This window comes from Equus asinus, chromosome 4 (genome assembly GCF_041296235.1).
Source record: "Equus asinus isolate D_3611 breed Donkey chromosome 4, EquAss-T2T_v2, whole genome shotgun sequence".
Lineage (NCBI taxonomy): Eukaryota > Metazoa > Chordata > Mammalia > Perissodactyla > Equidae > Equus > Equus asinus.
Window position 1 is genome coordinate 97080024 of NC_091793.1, and position 24564 is coordinate 97104587.

Sequence of the window (24564 nt, forward strand, 5' to 3'; positions counted from 1 at the left end):
CTTTGAATCAGGCGTTCCTTTGAACTGTGCTAGCCTTCAATCCAGTTCCTTTTGGAACCAGACTGTTCCTATCTGAAACTGTGTTAGCCTTTGGTCCAACTTTCAGACTGTTCACTGAAACTGTGCCAAAAGGTGGACACCTTTTGGCCTGACTTTCTTGGGAGCAGACTGCCCCTTGGAATTGCATTGATCAATCTTCAGTCCAATTCTTTTGGGAACCAGCCTGTTCTTTGGAACTGCATTGATTCAACCTTCAGTCCACCGTGATGAAATTGGACTGTTCTATAGGGACTGGCTGGTATTAAGCCTGCAGGCTGTTTGAGCTGTTCAAGTTGTTTGAGTTGCAAGTTGTTTGAGCTGTTTGAGCTGTTTAGGTTGTCTGAGAATTATTCCTTTACTCTAAAGAAAAATTTCTAAAAAAATGACATCCAAGTTATCTATATATTTTGAGGGCGGTCCCCCTACAAGGACCCCAGCTGATTTTATGTTTAAAAATCGTGGTCCTTCCTCATGCGCATTTCTAACTAAATAGACTGATTTAATCAAAAGTAATTTAGAATATCAATGACCATTATGGGGAACTTTTGAACTCCCTAAACTTACATTTCTTAAAACCAAATTGGAAAATAACAGGTTTGTAGTTTTCGAAACTGAATGGGACACCTATTTTGATCGATAATTTGAGGCTTCCAAACATTATCAGGAGTCTAAAATTGCCTCTTTGCAAAATTAAATTTTAAATTAACTGAGGCAAACAAATGTTTAGAGAAAGATAAAAAGGCTTCCAAAGCTTCATGTTCCTCTCCTCTGGCGCCATCTTGTCCCTCTTCCTCGACTTCTTTGTCTCCGACTCCACTCCTTGCACCATCATGTTCCTCTTCCCAGGCTTCTTTGGGTTCCTTTTCCCAGGTTCTGCCATCTTCTTCCTTCCCTTCTATACTGCCTACACCTCCTCTATACTCTCAGTTCCCCCATACTAATATTCTCGCTGAATTTCTTTTCCAAGAACCTCTCCCCACTCTCCCTTTCTCTGAACCTATCAAAACCTGACCCTTTTAGATTAAACCTTCTGAAGATATATAGGCTAAATCTTTACTTTCTTATACTCCCTGGACTAAAGCTGAACTGCAAGACGCAGTCAAAGATTTTCCCAAAGTAACTGAAGATCCTTATAGATTTGCTGAGGAATTTAATATAGGCATTCAAACTTATCAACCTAGTTCCTCTAACTTATATCAGCTAGTTCACATGCTTGTTGGTGAAGACCAGGCCCAGCTTTGGATGAAAACTGCTAATTAGGAAAATCCTGAAAGGTCTCTAGAATTACAACCTGGACACCAACCCACTGACTGGTTTTATAATCAGGCTTGGGAAATCACTAGATGACTTAATTAGACAATTCCTGGGGCTTTCAAAAAGTCTGCTGATTGGAACAAAATTCTGGCTCGTGCACAAAACCCTGGTGAGCCTGTTCATGACTATTAAAATCAACTTAAGATTGCTTTTAAGAAAACTCTGGTTTCCTTCAGATGTTGATTCAACCAGGTACCTTTTAACTCTGTGTTTATTAATGGGCTAAACCAGGATTTTTCCCTCCTAGTAAAAAGGACCAGTGTGGAATGGGAAACTATGTCCACTCCAGATTTAGTGGATCTGGCAAACTAGTTCTCTCACACTCTAGGCGAGTCACCTAAAAGAAAGATCACTAAAATTCCGAATCTTCAACTCCAGCAAATGAAGGCCCCTAAAGAAAACCAAAAACCTCCTAGCTTCTCTTATTATTGCAAAGATCCAGGACATTGAAAAAGAGATTGTTACAGGTTTAAGCCCTTCGAGCTCCTTAAGCCCTCTATGCAGGCTTTCCAACGTCCTCCAAATTCTCAATGATGGGGCTTGAAGGAAACTACAGGGGCTCTTCCCAAACCTCCCTCTTCATTGGCTTGGAGAAACATTTCTCCAGATTGGAGATGAATCTCTTTCTGTTAATTAACACCAGAGCCACAATCTTGGTGCCCAACCCCACTACATGAAGCGGACTCTGCCTCCAAGTACTACAACAGTTCAGATCGCGGAGATCTCTAACAAATCTCAAAAGGTTCCCGTTTCTGAACTTATCCACTTTTGTTTGGGCCCTTTGAGAGATACACACCCTCTTCTCCTTAGTTTTTTCACCCCATCCATCTATTCGTCCAAGACTTCTTAGAAAAGTATCATGCCTGGATTTCTTTCTTCCAAAGGGGAGAAATAATTCTACAACTTGACAGTAGCCATCAAAACAGTCAACCAGGTGAATTAAATGACCCTTTGACATCTCTTATTTGCTCCGTCTCTGATGGTACTAGAGCTGATTCTGGAAACACTGGTCATTCGTCCCTATTGCCTCAGCTATCACCCTCCTTATGGGCAAAATCTTCAACTGATATTGATAAAATTCATAGCACACCTTCATCAGGGTTCAAAAACATCCCTCAAAATCTCTCCCTAGAATTAATCAATATTCTATAAGTAAAGAAGCCCTTCAAGGTATAAAGACCATAAAAGAAGATTGCGAGGCTCAAGGTCTCCTTATCCCTTGTACTCATCCCTGTAATACTCTTATTTTACCTGTGAGAAAAGCCAAGGGCTGAGGGTAAAACTTTGTCCAGGACCTCTGAGCAATAAACAACATTGTTATCCCTCAACACCCTGTTGTTTCCAACCCTCATATGCTACTAACATCCATTCCCACTGGAAGAAAATTCCTTACTTTAAATTGATTTATGCCATGCATTCTTTAGCATTCCAGTTGATGAAGCTAGTCAATACCTTTTAGCCTTCACTCGGGAAGAAAAGAACTCATCGGGACAGTAGTGACTCAGATCTTTACTGAGTCCTTATTTTTCTCAAAACCTGAAGGCTGGTCTAGATGATATAAAGTTCCCTAGAGGCTCTACTTTGTTGCAGTATGTGGATGATTTGCTTCTTTTCTCTCCTTCCCAAGCCTCCTCCCAGGAAGACAGTATCTACTTGCTAAAGCTTTTAGCTTCCAAAGAACATAAGTTAACCAAAGAGAAATTGCAGTTTGCCCAAACCCAGTTTCAGTATTTAGGGTGTCTGATATCAGTACAAGGGCTACACTTAGATCCAGACAGATATCATGGTGTTCTAAGTTTCCTAAAACCCAAAACTAAGGGCTGACTGTGAGGTTTCCTTGGGCTAGTTTGTCATTACTGAAATATGCTTCCAATGTCTCTCTTATGGCCAAACCTCTATATGTTTTATTAAAGAACAATAACCTTGATCCAATTTTATGGGAAGAGCTGGATGACATAGCCTTTAAGGCCTAAAAGGAAAGTTTGATGAACCCACCTGCTCTTGGGCATCCCAATTATCAGAGTCCCTTTTTCCTTTCTGTACACAAAAACGAAGGGAATACCCTTGAAGTACTCACCCAAATACACCGGGACCACCAAGAACCTGTAGGGTATCACAGTAAACAACAGAACCCTGTGGCATGGGCATACCTGCCTTACAGCCATTACTGCCACTGCCCTTTTGGTTAAGTTACTTAGAAAATTATTGTGAGATCCCCTTTAACCATTTTGTACCTCATGCAGTAGAAACCCTCCTGAATTCTCATCACACTCCACATTTTTCAGTCAGCTGCCTGATCTATGAAATGCTTTTGTTAACTTCTCTTCACATAACTCTTTTATGTTGTAATAACTTTAACCCTGCTGCTCTTCATTTCTCCATTACCAACAAAATCCCTCACCACTGCTTAACATTGATGGATCACCTCCTAACTCCTCGTGATGATCTCCAAAAGGAAACTCCTTTTGGTAACACCAACTTGTCAGTTCTTCTTTAAAAGATGACAATGGCAAATATTGCAACTCTTTTTGATAGCGTTGAGGCAGCACCTTTACCTATGGCTACTTTGGCAAAACAGGGTGAATTATACACTCTTACATGGCTTGTACTTTGGCCAAGGGCAAAATTGTCAATATTTATACTGATAGTAGATATGCTTTCAGAGCAGCTTATGATTTTGGGATATTGTGGAAGCAACATGGCTTCCTTATTTCTAGTGGAAATCAAATCAAAAATGATTCCTATGTCCAGGAATTATTGGATGCTGTATTTTTACCTGCTTCTTTAGCTACTATTAAGATGCTGGGCATTCTAAACTTGACTCTTCGGAAACTAAAGACCTTCTAGACATTTCTACAAGGAATGCAGCCCTTAAGGGAATCAACAACAGCCAAGCCTCTATCAAGGTCCAAAGGGATATTTCCCCAAATAATAACTCAGAAAAAAGGGCTAGAGAAGCCCCAAATTGGAGTCAGAAAAGGAAAAACAAGGTTAAAAATTTAACAAGTATTATTTTGATAAAAAAATAAAACTCTGGTTCAGACCAAATAAAAACCCAGTGCTACCAAAGACTCTAAAATTCCCACTCCTAACCACTGCACATGCATTAAACCATTGCTCTACTGACAAAATAACATTCATGCATCAATATTAGAGGGAAAATACTAACAAGGCTGCAAAAAGTACCACCTTCACTTGTCCTATTTGTCCAAAATACAACCTATTTGGCCAAAAGCATTGCCATTGGTCCTTCTAAATCTCAGATCAACTCCCTTTGGAACTCAAAAACTCTCACCCTTTGATGTGGTCCCAGGATGCCCAATGCACTTGGCTCTTGCCTCTTTTGACCCACAGCTGATAAAATAAAATATATGTCAACATTGCAGATGCCTAATTGTTTTTATTAAAAGTAATCATGTTTTGGTAGAGAGATCTTTTCACAGTGTGCCCCAGGGAGACAAAGACCTTAGGCATCACACCTTACAACTTGAAGACTTCATCTATTGGAAAAGACACCTCCAGAAGGACTCTCTTCAGGCTTCATGGAGAGGCCCCTATCAGGTACTGTTAACTAACCCTTGTGCCACAAAACTCCAGGGAATAGATTTTTGGATTCATGTGACATACCTAAAGAAAGCACCAAACCCTGACTGGACCTGCACATCATCTGCTGACCTGAAAGTAAAGACTTTCCAGAATTGAAGCAGACGACATCTAATGAGACAGCTTTCCCAAGATGTCTGGACCAGGCCTGTTGGAAGTTTGTCCCCCAAACTTTTGATGATGATGTAATGTTTCAGATAATCTCCAGTACCTATGATCTTGATAATATATGCACTTTAAAAAAGAAAATGCTTGAGAGTTCTTCCTTCTACCCCTCCTTATTACTCAAATGTGGCTTCAATATGCTTTCCCTCCAACATGGGACATAACTCCAAGGAAGGTACTTCTTGGTGTCGAGGGACAAAAGGCCAATAAACCAGAAAAATCTGACTCTTGATCAGCAATGCTTTAAGAGAAAGATCTTAATCAAAAGTGGGAAATGTCAAATTAATATACTGAAATCTCATTAATTTGGAGTCAGGAGGCCAAAAAGGGGAGTTCTTATGCCCAACATGATAGCAGAGCTCAACAGGAAGAAGAAAGAAACTCTCTTCTTGACTAGTAAGAAGCTCAGCCAATCAGAGACTGTCGCAACTCAGCCAATGAAAAGCCGCTACACGGGAACTCTTCATTTACAATAGCCCTCCCAACTTCCTCTTGCCCTCTATAAAAGAGTTTCTCCTCCCTTGGTACTGGGAGACTTGCACCTGGTTTGCCATGGTGGCAGACCCTGAGTTGCAGCTCTTTCCTGATCCTGAATAAACCCATTTTTGCTGAAGAAATAAATGGCTGTCTATTTGTTTAAATTCAACAGTAGGTTCCTCAACTCTGTTCTTTTTTAACATTGCCATGGCTATGTTTTGGTCTTTTGCATTTCCGTATAAATTTTACAATCAGTTTCTTTTTCATTCCCTTCCTCGACTCACATAAAATTGTACCCCAAAGCCCAATCAGTGGACCAAAAGATTACATTTGGCAGTCACTGTCTACCCAAAAGTAAAAAGAGGACCAAGGAATTTCTTTAAGAATGTTTGAGAGAGCAACAGTTGAGAATACACTAAAAGAAAAGAAGACATGCTTTAGTGTGATATTCTTGTCTATAGAATAATATTGAAGATTGGGCAAAACTAATTAAGAAACAACTGCTTAATATCTACATATTCAAACTATATTTTGGAGATAAACAACTCCAATTCAACTTTAGTACAACTCTATCATAAAGCATTCCCTACATACTTTTCAATGAAAAGGCTGTCCAGGTTATCAACTACAGCATATAACTGTTCCTTAATTGTTTTCTGTGTAGAAGTACTGTTTCTCCAACTTGAGTATGAGTTCCCTAAGGACAAAGGACTTTGAGATATTTTCTGTCCCTCAGGGCTAGGCAAATTATAGTGCTTAGTGAAACGCTCAACATATTGAAGTATTCAATAAGTGCATCTTAATTGATTGACAATTGACTGAAGGCCTGTCGGCTGTCTGCTGTCTTACTACTTGGCATTTTCTATATGTTTTCCATCTAGCTCTGGTGATAGTAACCAACAGAGACAGATTTCTTTGCAAGTGACTATATTATCTTTTCAATTTCTCCCTGTAGTGACAGTGGTTATGTGTGTCAGGCACCTAATATTAACATAAGAACTATGAGGTTAAAAAAATTTCTTAATGGCAGACTAAATTTTGGAAGACACTCCTTCACATTTAGAATGGGGAAGGCAGTCTCCAAGTGAAGACACCTTCGGATCCCCTCATACCTATTCAATCTCCTAATCATACACTGTAGAATGCTACCCACAAAACAGACATATTGTGATTATCTGTAAACATTAGAGGATATAGCATTGAGCTGTATTGCCTCCACCAGGACTCTAAGCCGTAAACTTGTAAGTACATTAGAAGCCGACACTCTTAGCAGACTTTGCTGAATTGCTGGCAGCATCAACATCTGATCGATATGCATGTTCACCAGCCAAGCTGACTAGTACATCTGTTCTGTGAAGAAACATACATTCTGCCTCTAGTACAATCAGTGTAATTAAAAATTAACATGCATTAATTGTTAGAGCTGATGTAAACAGCTGATGTTCCACTTAGCACTGTCTTCTGTACATATCATTAGGCAAAGCCAAATATTGTTAAGTAAACAGGCAGCGCTTACAAAAAGGAGAGAAATAGAAAACTAATTCCAACTAAATAAACTGACACAGTATTATAAGTCAAATTAAAACGATTAACCAGAGCCAGATTAGACTCTGGATCTTCAGAGGAAAACAATTATAAAAGTCACATTTAATTATTTGAATCTTATTTTGGTAAATGTATTTAGGCTCAGGCTGAAATAGCGTCAATGCATGCGTGACACACTAGGATTCAGAAGAAGAGCAAAGAACTCTAGGAAAAGTATGATTCAGGATTGATTTATGGCTGAAACATCCCGCGAGAATGCATCAGTCACAGCCACTCCAGTAACCAGAGTTCTCTGGGGAGACCCAAATCTGATGTTTAATGTTAAAAAGAGTCTATTTTCTTCTGCATGCATCTGCATAACTGCCATCACTGTCAGTGGGAGTTACAGGCACATACTGAGAAGAGAATATACACCTCAGGAGTTAAGTCCTGCCTGACTTCTTTTTTTATAATGTCATGGCAAAGTGATTTCTCCATCTTGATTCAAAAACAGAAAAAGACAAAAAAAAAAAACCCAACGAGACAAAAAAAAAAAAAAACCCAATGAGCCAATCTGTCCAGCGAGTTGCATTCCCAGTTCAGAGAGCAGTTCTGTCTTTACAGATTGCCTGGGGCATTCAGCTGCGAGGGCCCGGGGCACTTCCTCCTCGGCTGAGGCTGTCCCTGCTAGTGGCTTGCCTGTCACTCGCAAGTCTGATTTAAAAATAGTATGGATCTGAATATTGAGAATGATTTCTTAGGCTATTTCCTCATGAAGCTTGACTGAGTTTTAAAAAAAACAAAGTCCCAATAAATTTGTTTTAGCAAGGAAATAAAAATCACAGGGCGCTAGAGTCCAAGGGAGAAACAGACGTATCAAGAAATCACTGCAGAAAACATTACCACATTACTCAGGGTCAACCCTTTTGTGTTTTTGTCTTAATGGCAAAATCATTATAAAGAGAATAAGGATATAAAAACTCCCTTAGCACGTAGGCACGCAATGGTGAGACCTCCATTGTAACTACATAGTGATGTGTTTGAGACACTGCCTGTGTGCTATTTATTCATAATTGTGTGGAATTTGACCGTAAACTGAATTAGTTTGTGTATTAAAGGAAGATATAAAAATGTTGCATCTACTCATAACAAACAACGTTAGATGTGTCAAGGATCCCAGGAATCAAAATGAAGCCTATAAAAGTTAAATAAGTTACATAAATTTAGGAGATGAATATAAAAGCTAGCTTATGAGCTTCTCAGTTTTCTCCTTGCTATTCAAAACCACCATCAATCTGTAGGTTTTAAACATAAAATTTAAAAGTTGGTAGTTACAAGATAACTGTTTTTGAGAATTTAAGGTAAAACATCTTCCTTATTATTATAAAAGTCTATTTGCAAAATACTGAGCTTTTTACTTTAAATACCAATTTGCTATATAGAAATACAGTTGAAAAATTGTGGCATAATATTAAATACATTTTTCTCTTTTTTAAAAATAAAAAATTGATTAAAAATTACTGGATAAACTATTTAAACAAAATAATTTGAAAATGATGCCCTAGTTAGTTAAAAGTTAACCTAAATCCAATACATGGATTATTGATTAAGAAGGTAGTAAAATAGGGGCCCAGCCTGGTGGTGTAGTAGTTAAGTTCGTGTGCTTCACTTCGGCGGCCCGGGGTTCACCGGTTCAGATCCCCGGCATGGACCTACACACTGCTTATCAAGCCATGCTGTGGCAGGCATCCCACATAAAAAATAGGGGAAGAAGGGTGCGGATGTTACCTCAGGGCTAAACTTCCTCAGGAAAAAAAAAAAAGAAAGAAGTAAAATATGCTTCCCATAGAAACCGTAATAAACATCAAGTATTTCTTTAATTTTTTTTCAAATTACTCAGAAAATCTTGATAATCTTATGGTACCTTTAACACATGAATATCTCCAAGCAGTAACTTGTGAAGTGTTGTAGATATTGATAATTTGTATAATTAGGATAAACTTCTTTTTTATGTTGAAAATTTCTTTTTAAAATGTCTCTCATAGCTTTTTATTTTCTTGATATTATACACACACACACACACACACACACACAATTCAATCAAATCTGGGAAATTGTGACTAATTTCAGGTTCCCATATTTGTACAGTGACTAGACAAGAATTTGCTAAAATTAAAAATTAAAAAAAGGTGTGTACCTCTTCTGTTAAAAGTTGAAAATAGTAAAAGAATCTTCATCTTCAAAGAAAGGCAGGATGAAGAAGATATTTTGTTCATGAAAAGAATAATAATACATTTTTTTCTAGCATTTTAAGGAGGATCTCATATAATATACAATAAAGGTTCTTAAATTCTCACAAATATGCATTTTCCCGAAAGAAGAAAGTGTAACTTTGTGTTATTTTAAATCCCTTACAGTCTATAGAAGACTTTCATGAATGCAGTAGTATTAAAAAATAAAATTCAACCGAGTAAATTCGAAGATCTAATTGGCTTTATAGGCGATTCATGACTCGGACAGCATCTCATCTAGCAAGAGAGATCAGAGAGACTGAGGAGTTATACAAAATGGAAGGTTTTTATAGGAAGGAAGGTAGGGCAAGGAAATTATTAGTAAAAGAAGAGAAAGGATTGTTTTGGGCTAGGACATCTTCTCTTTGAGGGTAAGGGACCTGCAAGTGTTTATCATGCAACTTGCCTCTTCTTCCTTTTGGAGGATGGACAGGACCCATGTGACTGATTACCTCCTAGGTACTGATCAAAAAATTCCAGACTGGTTGATTAAGATTACTTCCTGGGAAAGGTCGAAACTGCAATTAAGTTAGACATTAAATCTAGGTTTGATATCATGGGCTTTATCACAAGTGACACCATTTTGGACCTGTAGTTTTTCTCTTTAACAGTAGCAACCAAAAAAATGTCTGTCATACGAAGGAAGGCAGGATAAAAATGAATTTAGAAAAATTACTTGTGGTTATTAAAATTCCGTTAATACAGGATAGTTTGTACCTAATGCCTCCAGAAATGTAATAAACATGTTTAGGATTGATTTATCTCCCAATTGCTATCATTTTCTATGTTATTTCATTTTGGAGCACCTCATCTACTCTCTTTTTCATTGTAAGATCAGGTCAAGGCTTTGTTTTTCATATTTTATTGTGACTTTAGGTGTTGGAATTTTCAGGAAATGATGCATATAATTAACAGTAAGAAATATATTTGTACTCAAATTCTCTCTTTACACCCAATCTATCAACAATTTTACCAATGGGATTTAACAAATACAATGAAGAAACTGATATTCACTTTCTCTCTATGCAGTATAGCAATATACAACATCAATATCACAGCTAATCATGTTATCTCTTTATTTATGTCCTAAGAAAGAAAACTCATAATTATCTCTGATTCTTGTCATCAGTTTCTTGTTAACGATTGCTTTTCCTTGCTATAGGATACTTTGAACATTCGCTTCTCTTCTCTATTCCTTTGTCCAAAACTACAAATGTGATGTGTTATGAAATTATAATTGCAAGCAAGACAATGTATTTTCAGGCTCCCTATAAGATAAAATATCATCTCTTATGGGTTCCCTTTGGGTTTCCCACTCTTTTTGAGTAGGGAGACTAAATGGTGCATCACGAAGACATGAAATGCCTCAGGAAAGGTTTGTAAAGGAGAGGAGAGAAGAGATTAAGAATAGTCTTTTTATTGTTTTAGCAATTTTGTCACTGACTAATTGCCCCAAGGAATTCAAGAGAGGTGTCAGAGGCAATTAACTGTTTCTCCAAATTGTTTTTTCTGTTATGTTAAGATACACAATCACCAACCACCTTGAACCAGATGGAGCTCCACCACAATGGACCTAAAAGTGCCCAACAGATGACCTTTGCCTCACTTTCAATGCTAAGACCTCCACTCTAGGAGGAGTTTAGGCCTTATTACCAGAAGCTGCAATGTACGCGGAAGCTTGTTTCCCAAATGAGCCTGTGCAAGCAAACATCCACCTCTCCCTTTTGAATATTCATTCTCCCTCCAAAATAAAAGGTCCCTGCTGTCTTGTGTTTGGGGAGAGCTATGACTTTGGAAATGATTCTGCATGGACTCCTATTTGTTGTAAATAAACTCTGCTTTGTGTGACAACTACTTCTGGTGGAGAGTCTGATTTTAACTCACCAGGAAGTGAAACCACTTTGGTTCCATAACATTTTGGCCTTTATTAGTCAACAACTTGAACTCAGGTAATATTATTCATACTAAAAGCAAGGAGTCTCTCTAGCACGATAAAGAGACTCTCTCTCAGGGTCCTTAAAGACTTAGCAATCTTGAAACAACTGCCAATTTAGTTCAAACTCTCAGACACACTTTCGTTGAAGTTGCCCAAACAGCAGAGGGTAGTAACATGGATGCACGTAGTCAGAAGCATTGTCTGAAAACAGGAAAATTGAAGTTGAAATTAAACTTTCAGCCTTCTCTCATGCTATGAAAAATTACTGAGCTCATCTAAAAAGATAAAAGCAATCAACCAAATTCACCTTGGCCCTTGAATCTGCCCAGAAGTCCTGCTATATTTCTTTAGTTTGCTCTCTCTCTAATGCTCTGCATTGCAGGGACCACAGTGTCTATTTCAGAATTCCTTCCTCAAACTTGTAATCATCTCCTTTGCTCTCAAGGGAGAAATCTCCTAATTCATAGACTACAAAGAAGCCAGAAAGTGATGCTTGCCTCAAGATTCTTCCACTAAACCTGCAAAATCATCTGCATCTTTATCCCCATTATCTCCCTCTTTGTGTGAAAATAGAAGGGTTGTCTGTTTTCTAAGGCTACTTTCTTGCTGGCCTCTAGATTCTACCGTTTCTGATTTCCCAAAGAACCTGTTCTGCCCATTTAATTGTCATTTATTCCTTGTAGCCACACTTCTGGAAAATGTCATTTGCATCATAATGTCTCCAGTTTTTACCTCATGTTGATTCCTCAGTATCAGTTTGCATTTTCAGAGGAGCAGACAAGATTAAATGAACAAGATGAGATTTCTTGGGGAAAATGCCTATAAAGGAGAAAGGAAAGGGAGTATAAGAAAATGGGGTAAGTTTTCAGACTATTATGCTAATATGGGCCCTTAAAGGAGAGATCATGCAGGGAAGATTGGTTAAGAAGAGTCTCAGACTGTAACATAGATCCAGGAGAGTTTCAGCTTGGCCATGGGGTCACCTCGAACCAAAGTTGCCCAGTTAAAGGAATGTCAGGTCTCTCAGGAATGGACTTATATTATACTCCCATTGTGCTCAGTCATTGGCTGTGAGCAGCCAGTGGGAAATAGGGCCTCTGCTCCAATGGTGGTAAATCCAGAAAGACAGTGCCTAGAGCCAATATTGAGTTATACTCCTGCAACAGGATGTTAGAGTGGGGCATTCTCTTGACAACAATTCATTCTCTTGACAATGAATTCCTGCAATTCATCAACAGATATGCCTCACCATTTAAATCTTTCTCATCCAAGCTCCCAATGGATAAAACCAATGAACTCTGTTTAGTCCTTAATTTTCTTGTCATTTTCACTGCATTTGATGCTGTTGACCACTCCTTTCCTGAAGTTCTCTTCTCTGGACTTCTGCAACACTACCTTTTCAGGGTTTTTTTCCTTAAATCTTGAACTCTTTCTTGGGAGGCTCCTTCTCTGAGAATCCCAGCTAAAATTCACCTTTCCATGTTTTCAAAATTGGTAAGTGTCACCATTATGTATCAGGGTTGATATAAGGGACAAACTGTGGAGCTTGGTATATTAATCAGTTTGGGCTGCCATAACAAAATACCATAGACTGTATGGCTTAAACAAAAGAAATTTATTTTCTTACAGTTCTAGAGACTAGAAATCCCAGATCAAGATGCCAGCCAATTCAGTTCCTATGAGAGTTATTTTCCTGGCTTGTAGACAGCTGCCTTCTCTCTGTGTCCTCACATGGCCTTTCTTCTGGACATGCATGGAGAGAGAGAGAACCCTTATGCCCCCTCTTCTTCTTATAAGGGCACCAGTTCTATCGGATTAGTACCCCATCCTTATGACATCATTTAACCTTAATTACTTCCTAAAGTCCCTATCTCCAAATGCAATCACACTGGGGGTTAGGTCTTCAACATACGGACTTTGGGAGACACAGTTCAGTCTAAAACATGTAGCATTGCCTTTGATTTTCACCTCTTGCTTTCTCATTGTCCATATTTAACCTTCTCATCATCCATACTTAACCAATACAGTACTTACCATTTTGCTTCTTAAACATCTCAAATCTATTCATTCCTCTCCATCCACATCGGCTTTCCAAAACAACAAGACACCTTCCTTCTCACTTGGATTATTGCTACACACTCCTTCCTTGGTTTCTTTGTCATGAATCTATTCTCACTGCAGACTGGGTGATCTCACTATAATTTAAATCTGATAAATATCAATATCTCATTAAAAACTCTCCAGGATCTTTGACATACAGTTCAAACTCCTTAATACTGTGTGGAAAGCCCTTCAACAACCTGGCCCCTGCCCAGCCTTTCAGCCTCACCTTTGCCACTTCCCTTTATTCTCTGCATTCAAGTCAAACAATACTTCCTTTAGTTGTTCCCCTCTATAATACTCTCTCTTCTTCACGTCTGGCTGGATTCATCTTCCTTCAGTTCTTCCTTTGACCAACTCAGTCATTTTTCAAAGACCATCTGAGAAACCTTCACCAAATCTGTGAGTCCTGATTTGGCACCTGTTTTTCATGGTCTGAGAACACCCTCTTTACAACCGTATTGCAACTGCTTAGCTTCTCTTCTTTGCTAGTTATGGGAAAAATGAAGATTGGAATTGCAGCTGTTCTATGCATCATAACAACACTTGAGACATAACACATAGTCAATAAATATGCCGAGTATCTATTTTAGAAGCATGGTCTTGGAGACGTTGTCTTCTCCTTTTATCTCTCACCACACGTCTGTTCATTCATTTGGGCTGGGAATCAGAACAGCTGAATCAGAGCCCTCATTCTACTATTCATTAACTGTGAATTAGCCTTGAGCTAATCTGCTCAGCCCTCAGTGTCTTCATCTCAGGATGTGCCCTCCATGTGAGTGTTGTCCTTCAGGTGAGTTTCCTTCAGAAAAAGCTCGAATTCTACTGGACTAGATGAGCTTTCAGACCCTCTCCAGCTCTAAAATATGTTGTTGCCAGGCTAGAAAATACTGAATTGAGGTAAATGACAAGTGTACAGAGTAACATCACTCAATTATACTAAACAGTTTTTATTATAATTTCCATTTTACATAGTCTTCTTTTATTAATCTAACACTTAGTAATTTTTTTCACTACTCTAGCTCCGTGTTGACTTCATATGGACAGCTATGTCTCTGCACCTTCAGCTTCCATTCCCAACTGTTCTCAGAGCTATCCATCTTACCAACTGGCCAGTGTTCTAGAAGTTTGCCTATGATATCTTAACTTCTCTCTTCCTCAATTCCATCATCTGTAAAATGGGTGTAGTAATAATATCTATAAATATTTTTGTAAAGAATTAAGGAAGTTAATTTTCTTAAAGTGCCTGGTACACAGTGAGCCTTCTATAAAGCTGACAATTATTATTTCAGTAAAGAATCAGACTCTTTTCCATTTACCCTGGTTTGACCCTTGGATTAATTACCTATCATTGTGAGTACAATGACCTTTCAACTGGTTCTTCTGTCTCCAGGCCTTTAAATATTTCTCTAGTTTGTTAACTACCACAAACTTTCAACTTTTGTTTAATAACTTTGGGGCTTCCTTTTTCTTTTTGAGTAAACAATTTTTGTTAACAAAACATAACACACTGTAATTTTCCCTTTTGCTTCCAATTTTTGCCCCCTGTCAATTCCTACTTGTACCTCACTATCCTCCTCTGCAGCCTGAGTATAAAGCAACTTATAGCTTAAATAAAATATGATGAGCATTTTAGTGGAACTGTCACTATGTTCTTGTATCTACGTTGCAGTGGCCATGCCTCAGACCAAGTGAACTCTCTCAAATCCATTACAACTTTAAAGGAGGGAGAGTTTTATTGCCGTAAATATTTATTAAAGATACCATGAGAACTCTAGGAATTTTAGGGTCAGAATATAGACCTTCTTTCTGAAAAGGTGCCCCTTATCATCAGGCAGAGGCCCCACAAAGCTCAGTTATTCTGAGACGAAGACTATAGTACCTAATACTGCAGAGGAGAAAGAAAAGAAGACAGACTTGTTTTATATGCTACCTAGTTTGTATAATTATAGGAATTTAGCATAAAAGGCCAGATATACTCAATACTTCCTCCTACTCTCACCTCAGCCTGTCCTTACTTCCATTGCCGCCCAGGCAATATGGCATGAAAAGGCTCAGCAAGAAATATTCATTTGTAAAAGAAAAACAAATCATTATAGCAACACTCACTGGTCATTCTGTAGCAAATGTGCAATGCTCAGATTTTGTATTTTCCTGAAATAACATGCACATTTTAGGCATGAAATTATGATTGTTTGACTGTGAAATGCTGCACCCAAACACCATGTGGCTTTTAGCAGCATATCATCATATCAAGAACTATTTTTACCCTTTGGCGATTTTTCCTGCTTTGGCTCTGAGAGCTAGTCCATACGGTATTTGTATGTGGCATCAGTGGCAAAGATTTTTTAGAGGAGTCGATTTCTTATGTAGTACCACGTACCAATGATAGCACAGAATCTAAACTAGAAATTAAAATAACCTGCTTTCAGGTTAAACTGGCAATAAATAAAGTTATAGTGAATATGAAAGAGAGAGAAACAAAGATGACAAAGAACTTGAAGCATGCTTTTCTATTTTTTCTTATTTTCCTTAAAAAATGACATAAGTACCTACTAAGTTGTAGAATATCAGAAAAATGACAGTATATTTAAAATGCATATTCTACATTTCTTCTCCAATGACTTTGAATTCTAGTGGCAATGAACTTTGTCTAGCATCTCATTTGATAAAAGCAGACAGAAATCCTCAGAACTTCCATGTATTTGCTGCCTTTCAGAAGCCTGGGCAGAAGAAAAGAGCAACTTTTTACAAGATTTAAGCACATATTGGTCCCCTTCCAGGACGCAGACATGAAGCCATATAAGAAATATTTTGAAAAGACAACCAAAATTAGCCAAACTCTTTAAACTTCCAAAAGGCTTGGAGCAAAAGTCTGTTTTAGTTTAATCCAAATTAGTTTGCAGACTTAACTAGAAAGAGAAGCTATAGGAAAATATGAGCTGGCTTAACGTTTGTGTCTTGTCTATAACTACAAAGTTGGCTTTTGTCTCTCAAAGAGACAGATCTGGTTCTGGGGTTTTCCAAACATGTGATGACATAAAGGTGCAGTGACACTGAGCATAGATTCTCAGATTCAAAAACTCCACTTGCATTGAAAATAAAACAAAATTATGCTAATTCCTATGAAATTTCTACCATCCTGTCCACTTTAAGGAAATAACAGTGTTAGAAAAATTAATTAAACCAGTATTATTTTATACTCACCCAATATATATCGCTGTTTGTCTTGGTGAGCAAATATTTCCAAAGCTGCAGAAACCACTTTTTAAGATCTACTACTGTTAATCATATTATCTTCTTCTCATATTTACTCATGTAGTTACTTCTTTAAGTAGCTTCCAAGTACTATTCCTTTATAATAAAATGTTCCAGAATTTCTATATTTAAACTGAAGCTCAACTTATCCATGCAACCTAACTTGTTGCATATGTATTGCAAAGAAATTCCATTTTGTCAGTTGATTTATTGTTGTATCAGAAGAAATAAACTTTTGAACCCCAGGGGAGAAAAATTATGCTGTTCTATTCTACTCATGACATTTCAACATAAGCCAAAAAATAACTGGGATTATTTTCTCAAGTGAGCAAGCTGAAATTTTTTTTAGAAAAAGAGGGTAAAATTTTTGTCAAAATCAAAGTTTTTATAAACTTTCAATGTAAGAATTGTTCTTCTTTCTCCCAATGCTCAAGCTTCACTTTATACGTCTATCTTTTCTAGAAAAGTATGGCTAAACAATTTGTTCCTTAAAATTTGTCATCAAAATTAAGAAAAAGGATGCTAATTAAAGAAATAAATATGTGAAGTAATGCATTTCCTTCTAGCTAACTCTTTTAGTGAAACATCAGCCTGATAATTGGATTTGGTTGAAGCAATCCAACTGTCCTTGTCATTTTTGATTATATATATTTAAAGTTCCATACAACTACAATAGCAGCAGCCTCAATATCAAAGAATAACTATTATTAAGTGTTCACTGACTTACGCAAGTGTTAAAATAATACTTAAGGTTCTCAATCTTGAGAAGTAGGAACTAGTAAATCTCACTTTAGAGAAGATGAATCTGAGGCTTAGAGAGTTGAGTAGCTTGCTGAAGATCACAGATCTCATAGATGACAGCCTGGACATTGAACGAATTCATCTGACTTTAAAGCCCATGTATAAATTATTACTCATTCCTGTGCTGTTTTCCTCCTGCACCAGAAACTAGCCCACTGGGTAACCAATAAGCTAGGTTACCAAGACTGCTTTTCTTATCATTTTCTTTCAAGTAGTCATTCTTTTCCACCCCTCTCCTTCACCCCCCGACTACCATAGAGGGGAAAAATTGCCATTATAAATGTAGGATGTCTTTCAAAATGAGTATTTCATGATTAGCAAGGCTAATAGAAGTCTGTTTCAGTTATTGTAGCCAATTAACTCAATTATGATCATCAAAGGAAAGGGGCAAGTGATATCAAATGAAAAATGTCTGAATTAAGATTCTCTGTTTCCCAAAATGTAATACAACAAGAGGCTTTTCTAACGAAGAAAAACACATTGGTTCTCTAAAAGAGAATTGTGGTTCTTGAAGTTGTTTCAATGTGTTATTCAGCTTTATACTGGGAAGCAACTTACAGTGCTCCAATTGTTTACTCACTCAGCTACATGTAAAATGTGTACTTAGGAATGCTTTATAAGATATTCAACAAAGTCTGTCTTATTTAACTGCACTGATTAGAAGGGGCAAGCATTTCATTTTGGCACAGTATGGTCCACTACCTCATTTCATCCTGTTTGAAATATTACTCAGAGTTTAGAATGCCAAGCTTTGAGCAGAGAAGAACAATGGGTGGTTTTTAAATAAAATAAAATAACAATAGTGATAATGAGAAGAGAGGGAAATAATGCAATTTTTTATTTCATCAGATGTCAACTAGTTCAGGGGAAAAAAAGTGAGTCTCTTGATGTTACCAAAACAGCATCTAAAAAAATCCCTGAGATTACAAAAGAAGCAAAGTTTAAACCTACCCTGTAGGAGTGAGAGTCACCAAAGCCCTGGGTGACTGAATGAGAAAGACTTGAAGAAAATGTCTGTGAGAAGAGCTACTGGAGAAGGGGAGAGAAAATTGCTAGGCAGCTTGAAAACAAACCTGAGCTTAGTGGTGACCACATTCAAAATACGACAGAAAACCTGATGGAGCAAAACAAGAGGGGTAAAGAAAACAAGCAAAAGCTATGTGGAGTCTCATTAGCTAACAGAAATGAAATATTTGATTGGTGGTCCCTGAGATTTGTTGGTGTTCTACCTCTATGATTTCCAGATTTTGCTCCAAAAAGGAAGAAAAGCTACTCTCCTGTGAATAAAGAATGAAAACATTTGTCTGAGGCTACGAGTCATGTTATAAAATTGTGGTCTATCACCTCACCCATGTAGGGGAGGAAGACATTTCCTCTACCCACTCTAGGTCCTTCTGGCTGGGCTATGAATTAAATTCACATGAGACAGAATAACAGGAGAAAATTAAACAAAGCTTTATAACATGTATACATGATAGAGACTCAGGAAAACTGAGTGACTCGCCAAAATGGCAGAGGTTCTCATCTTAAATACCATCTTCAGCTACAAAGGAGGTTGTTGGGGGTTGGGGGAGTCAGTTGTGGGAGATTCCCAGACAAGCACAGTAAGCAAGAGTAAGATTATTATGCTGATTGAAGTCCTTGCCTTCCCCGATGATCAGAGTTTCTAGAGATAAGGTCATCCCTCCCTTCTTCCTGATACAGAGAAGGAGACGCTCTTACAGATGGAGATTTCCTTTACAAATGTAAATGTCTCTTACAAAGGGTAAGTAAATTCTACTTTCCAGAGTTTCTCTCGTCTGCAGTTTTTAAAAGTAACTAGCCCAAAATAATCCTCATGCCAAAGAGACAGATCTTGGGGTGGCCAATTCCAATCCCCCACACTCCCAACTGACTTTAAGTGAAGAAACTGTAAGTTCAAATAAATTAAATGACTGTCCAATGCCATTAGTGAAGTCACTGTCTGAGCTTATACTTGCAGGGCAAGAGTGTGTGTGTGCTATAGCCAGGGAAGTAATTTTTAATCCCTTAAATCATGTATTCATTTTTTCACATTTTTACAATTCTGAAATATGAGTGCCTTTACAATTAATGCATACATTTTAAAAGGCCATCTTTTATTTCTTTTCTCTTTTTTCCTTCTTTCCTTCCTCCCTTCCTCCCTTCCTTTCCAGCTTTCTTACCTACCTTTCTTCTTCACTTTTCCTCTTTTATTTCCACCACAAAGAGCTGTTGTTAATCTACGATCAATCTTACATTCTTGCCTCTGTTGCACAAGTAACTTCCAGGTTGAGAGCTAAGCCAGTAACATAAACTTACCAATGAGCCGATCATGAGTATGATGAAACTGTTGGAGGAATATCACTACAAGTATAGCTAAAAGCTTTTCTTGTTTAATTATTTCAAATTCCCTTATACATTAGCTATACAAGCACTAGAACACATCTTTTCTAACTATAAAGCTAGTGTTTTCTTCACTCTATCACATGTATCATTTTAATTCTTGTTTCACCCACTGACAATTACTTAAGCTACAGAAAAGATACTATGGTGCTTCACTCACGTTTAAGCTTCTTGTCAGTACAAAGTAAAATTGAGAATGAGTCAATACTTTGTGAATTTCATCAGTAAAGATGGTTTATATTTTCTGAAGATTAGGTTTGTATAGAAGTTTTTCTAAAATTATTCAATTGAATTAGTTGATAAAACTCCATTTTAATTAATATATCATAGAGTAAGCCTCAAAGTGTTTTCACATACAACAGCAATAGATCCAGAAAGTATGGGTAGAGATTATTTCTGTGGACAAAGTTTAAAAGACAATGATATAAAGTCGAATTAACAAAGAAATTCTATGTATATACTTAACTATAAAAATATTGGAGTATCTAATTAGTATTTAGAAGACACAAATCTTTTCTAGAAATCATCTCAATACAACTTCCTAAGATGCTTCATTGCATGGAAGCAAGGAGGGGAGGTAAGAAACCAGCACAGACAATTTATTTTTGCCTGTTTTCTTCTACATTGGCATTCATCTCTTACAAGTGTACATTTCCTTTGAAAATTGCTACTGGTTTGCATTGCAACCACTTTAAAGATTAGGATCATAGCTTATTCTTGGATTTTTACAACTATTAGTGCAAGACTGGTATTTGAGAAGTTTAGGGGAAAATAATCGTTCTCTCTTTTCTGGATTTTAATAGTCCAGGATACTATTGATTTATTAAAATATCAGTTCTAGTTGATAAATCCAAATAAAAGTACAACTTTGAGATACTGGCAGCAAGTTCATATTCATTTTAAGGATTTCATCAGATTGGGTATATGATGCAACTTTTATGATCAAAAGTTATCTTTTTGCTTGCTTTATGTTCCGATTTAAAGAAAGAACATAATTGCAACCACTCTCTGTACATGTCAGACACCTCATTTCTCCACACAGTCTTCTCCAAATGAAACAATACAGATCTATTAGTGTAATTATAGCATAAGGTCATTTACCACTTTGTAATTGCTGCAGGTTGTGAATGATGTATGAAATGAAAGCATCTGCAGTGCAAATAGAACATAGGCAAGAATATGCTGTGTGCTAATTAGGTAACCATCTAATGATAAGACCCTAGGGAAACACAGTACAGCAAAATCTCACGGTGCTCTGCAGTCACAAGGCAACAAAACATTCCTAAGGAGTTCAAAAATATATCCATTATTAAGTATAATCCTTTCCTCTCCTCAGACTCTCTGAACTCTATTCCCTGCATGCACAAACCCTTCTCTCTACTCCATCCTTTGCAATGCTAATCAGGCCCCGACAGTCAAGAACCATCTGATTACTGTGAGAACTGTTCTGTTTATTCATATTAAAGATTGACGACTTATTTGAAGAGTGTTGATGAGTTTTGGTTTTTTATTGTTTTCCTGGTCTTTTCTATTGAAGTTTTTGTCTCAAGAGTGGGCCACATTACTAAGTAAACGTGGCAAGTCTTAGTCATCACAACATTGGTGTGGAAGGAATGGAGTTCACGTTACTTAAAGCAAAATCTTACTTTCTTTATGTAACAATCCAACAGGTTTAGAGTAAAAATAATCCATAGACAAAAAAATATGTTTAACAAGCTGAGCTCTTAACCAATTCTTAAATGTTTCATATGGATGAACTGTAAATTTCAGGAGTCTGACTGCAACTGAGCACCTGACACCAAACATATTGAACAATTTGGCCAAATTAACCACTTGGATGTCCCTTCTTCTCTGCTTCCATAATGCACTACTGAAAATCTTTGTTTAATTGCCCGCTGCCCCTATTTGGGAACAGAGGATTTAATTCCATAAAATTGCCTAGCAAAACGCATGATCTAATCCTGAATGCCAAGAACGGCAGTTCTCCTTCTATTGTGATCTGTTTGCTATTTGTATAACATCTTTTACTGATCTTGCTTTCTTCTTGAGCTCAACATAACGTACTTCTTATGATGTCACACTGCCACTTCCCATTGCCTCTCTAGTATGACAGGATAGCTATGAACTTGTCTTCAGTGATAACATTTGACCTTGTGGTTAGTTTCTTGCCTTTCTATTCACTGCTATTTGTGACTCATAAATGTTACTAATAAAATTTGTCTATGTGCTTCACACAACAGGTCCAGATCTTTGGCAGACTTCTACTTTAGTTCGGAACTTGAGGCCACATTGATTTTTTTCTGCCAGTCTTCTAACTGATGGGCTTCTTCTCTTGATGCATTTTTTTCTAGCTTCTTGCCACTTCACAGCAATTTAAGTAAACAGAACTTAGTGGCTGTTTTTCATTCTACAGCATGAGTTTTTAGATTGTGAATCCCCAGATGTTGATTGTTAATGTAGATAGGGCAAATTTATTCCTAAATTATTTCATAATTTTTGTATGTGTCTGCTGATGAGGACCATTGTTTTTCTTCTTGAAAAATATGTATTGAGCGTCTACTATGTGACAACAATAGATATAGATTCTCAGACGTGGGGAAAAGCAGCACAGAATGTCACTGTTATCAAGAAGCTTACACTACAAGTGTCAGGAAATCACCAAACAATAACCAAGAAGATTCTCAGGTAGTTATAAGTATTTGGCAGAAAATTAAGAGTGCAACGTGATAGTGAATGCAAATTTAGACTGAGGATTTAAGAAGCTCTCTCTGAGGATGTGATATTTTTGCAAAGATCTGAATGACACAAAGGAGCTAATCATGATAAAATCTATGGGAAGAACATTTCAAGTAAAGGGAAGAGCTGGTGAAAAGGTCAAAAGGCAAAAATAAGCTCAGTTCCATTAGAAGTTCCTGGAAGTTCTTAAGCCTAGAAATGTGTGTACACTGTAGGATTTTCAGAGCTCTCTCAGGCTTCAGTGGGGAGAATTGAGAATCAGGGTTTAAACAAGAGGCTTGTTAGTTGATTATTGCAGTAGTTCAAACAAGAGAAGATGATGGCTTGAACCAGGGAAGAGGTAGTAGAAATGGAAAGAATTGGATGGATTTGGATTGTATTTTGGAAGTAGCATTTACAGGACATACTTACAGAAGAGATGAGAACAGAATTAATAGAAAAAGAGGAATAAAGGATAATTCCAAGATTTTTGGTGATCAACAAGTAGATGTGGGTCCTTTTACTCAAGGAAGACTAGGTCAAGAACCTGTTTTTTGGGGGGAGGAGAATAAAAGTTTTGCTTTGGTTGCATTTTGACTTATAGAGTCTTAGATTCATGCCTATAAGAAGGCCAAGTTAACACTGGAGATAAATTTGAGATTCACTGGAGCCTGAGACTAGAAGAGCTCACCTAAGGAGGTAATATAGATAGACAAGGTAAAAAGGAGCAGAATCGGGCCCCAAGAGCCCTCCAGTAATAAAGGTGGAGTAGAGGAAGCAAAGAAAGGAGACAGGGAAGGAAAGGCCAGTGAAATAGGAAACATGATATTTTAGTATCCCCGAAGCCAAATGAAGAAAAGCATTTCAAAATAGAAGCAATGGCAGAGTAGGAGCCCCGAGCCTCGTGACCACAAAGATCAACAATTAGACAGCTATCCAAGAACCAAAATAGCCCGGGAGAGCTTAAGAGTTCACTTAAAGAAACCTCAGCAACACAGTGAAACAAAAAAACCCTGAGACTTACTAAACCAAAAAGAAAGGAAGAACAGCTTCATTTTGCCTAAATCATGCCATCCTCCAGGCTCACACTGTTCAGCGCCAAGAGGGAATGTCCCAGCTGGAAAGAGTTCTTCTTACCAGGAAAGGGAGAGCAGGGTGAGTGACCAACTTCTCCAGCCTTTCGGGGCACCACCTGAAGGACCTGCTTTGGTTTCCCCTATCCAGAGATAGGCAAAGCTGAGACTTACAGAGCTCGCTAAGGAAAAGGAAGAAGAGCAGGGGCTATCAGTGTCAGCCGTGCTCAGCAGGAGCCACCATGGTTCACAGCCGGACCCCAGCAGCTTTCATCACTGAGGAAACCAAGAGCTCTCATGGACCTCCTGAAAATTTCACCAGGTTTTGCCCACAGGTATTTGCACTTGCAAACACCAGCCCACCAGCTGCCTGAGTCCCTCCCTGCTCCCTCCCTCAGCCTTTTCACCCACTCCACCCTCACTGGACCAGGATCTGCATCAGGAGCCAGCCCAGGCCTCTGTGCCTCTGTGAGGGCAAGACAATAGCCTAGATCCCTTTGATAGACTCCTCACCGCTGTGCTTGCACTTGGGACAAACCACTCCAGCTGTAACCTGCATATGGCCTGCCTGATGCTGTTTACCAGCCTCCACTACTGTGTGAGTGCCCCCATGTCAGGGCCTGTAGACATGGAAGTGCACACCGACAGCCAAGGCCCCTATGGCTGCTCATGGGACCAGATATGGTCCTCTCTTATGTCCCTGGCATGCATGGCTGGGGTCACCTGCAGCTAGCCCTCCCACACCCCAAGCTATGACCCTGTATGCCTCCTGTCTGACAAGACCCTGCAGCCAATAGCCAAGGCCCCTGAGTTGCTTATAGACCTGGAATTGGCCCTACCTCCTGTCCCTGGCCTGTACCACTGG

General features: G+C 38.0%; 1 long non-coding RNA gene across 1 annotated transcript in view; it reads right to left on the bottom strand.

The window, feature by feature from the left end:
* Positions 1-16883, bottom strand: part of LOC139045191 (uncharacterized) — a 103208-nt gene extending 86325 nt beyond the window's left edge. The window contains exons 1-2 of the long non-coding RNA XR_011503086.1: positions 16657-16883; positions 12082-12168 (exon numbers count right to left, since the gene is read on the bottom strand). This is a non-coding gene — a long non-coding RNA (uncharacterized lncRNA). The remainder of the gene's footprint in view (positions 1-12081; positions 12169-16656) is intronic.
* Positions 16884-24564: the final 7681 nt, after the last annotated feature.